The sequence below is a fragment of the Heteronotia binoei genome, chromosome 1 (assembly GCF_032191835.1).
Source record: "Heteronotia binoei isolate CCM8104 ecotype False Entrance Well chromosome 1, APGP_CSIRO_Hbin_v1, whole genome shotgun sequence".
Taxonomy (NCBI): Eukaryota; Metazoa; Chordata; class Lepidosauria; order Squamata; family Gekkonidae; genus Heteronotia; species Heteronotia binoei.
In genome coordinates, this window is record NC_083223.1 from 244,673,415 (window position 1) to 244,675,004 (window position 1,590).

Below are 1,590 nucleotides of genomic sequence, written 5' to 3' on the forward strand. Positions count from 1 at the left end.
GGAACTCTCAGAAAGGTTCAGGAGCTATGCTCCTATGAGCTCCCACTGAATCTGAGGCCTTCTTCTTCCTATGAGAGAAGTAAAACTTTGACCTGCCAAACTGAATATGATTTGACAGATGTGCTTTATGGGCTGCAAGACTGCTGTTACAGTCCTGAGCAGGTGTATGTGGGGGGACAATCTCTTTTGAGGCCACAGCACATAGCTGTTTTCAGGGCTTTTTTTTTAAGAAAAAGCCCAGCAGCTACTCGTTTGCATATTAGGCCACACCCCTGGCATCATCATTGTTTCACGCAGGGTTTTTTTGTAGGAAAAAGCCCAGCAGGAACTCATTTGCATATTAGGCCAAACCTCTTGATGCCAAGCCAGTCGGAACTGCATTCCTGTGTGTTCCTGCTCAAAAAAAGGATAGTTACTCTTTTCTTGCTGTTGTGTTTGCTTAATTTTGTCTTCGTGTAAAACAGATGGAACAGATGCAGGGCCAGAGCACTAGCTTCTAATGTGATTAAAAGCCAAAATCAAGGTTCTCTCCTGGCATCCAACCTGCCTCGGTCATTGAAGTGAGCTTTGATGGGAGCCAGGATGCCTGCCAACCAAACAGGTGTTGAATGACTGCTCTGAATTTCTCATCTGAGAGAGTCAATTGTTGAGCACAGCTTAGGGGCATTGCGTTTGCCTGCCCTTAGTCGGAAGAATATACAAAGAGTAACACGGCAAAAGGACAGGAAATCAAAGGCACATAGCCCACCGTGAAAACCAGCTTCTATTAGTAAATTATACAAAATCAACATAAATTAACACACTCATATATAAATTTCACCATCATAAATTTCACCAAAGCAACCCTAACATTCAGTCCTTAGTACAAAAAGGAAGCATTGACACCAAGAGTCCTTTTTTCATTTTGTGGTAAAATTTTCAATTCATTCCATGGAATCCTGGTGTAGTACTCCAGATGATTAATGTCTGTCAAAAGACGCAGCCAATAATCCAAATATCCAAGAAGGTTCTTACTGAACCCTTGTTTCGTGTAAGCTTCTTCAAGCTGCAATAATCCTGAATAACATAATAAAAAGTATACAATGATACAATAAAACCACATGCATATAAGCCGTAAAAACATTTTAAACACTGAATAAAATCAGCAAACCTCTTAGCAATTTTCTTAAGTATTAGGCCAACAAAGCCAGCTTGTTTCTAAGTGAACACCAGAAAGGTGCTACAATGAATCATGCTGAATGGATTATATGCAACAGGTGCAACAATTCAAAATGTTCCTTAAAGCTACAGAATACCAAACTACAGTAATGTTCAAAACCATTATATAACAGATGCCCAAAACACATACACTTACAGCATACATTACAAAAAACATGCTAAATCCCAGTCACTGTTGAGACCACGAGGAAACAACGTCCTCAATTTAAAGATCATGCGCATTTCCTGCTGATGTAACCACCTACTACAATCCATTCTACCCTGCAGTCATGTTGGAAACTTAAGAAGTACACAGAAACGTAAAAGAGTCAGGTTCATGATTAAACTGTATAAAGTGTGTTAATTTATGTTGATTTTGTATAATTTAATAAT

The 1,590-nt window shown here is 39.2% G+C and overlaps 1 long non-coding RNA gene across 1 annotated transcript; it reads right to left on the reverse strand.

The window, feature by feature from the left end:
• Positions 1–744: 744 nt before the first annotated feature.
• Positions 745–1,233, reverse strand: LOC132587602 (uncharacterized). Its single transcript, XR_009556460.1, has 2 exons — positions 1,151–1,233; positions 745–1,056 (listed from the first exon to the last, which is right to left on the reverse strand). It is a non-coding gene; the product is annotated as an uncharacterized LOC132587602 (long non-coding RNA).
• Positions 1,234–1,590: the final 357 nt, after the last annotated feature.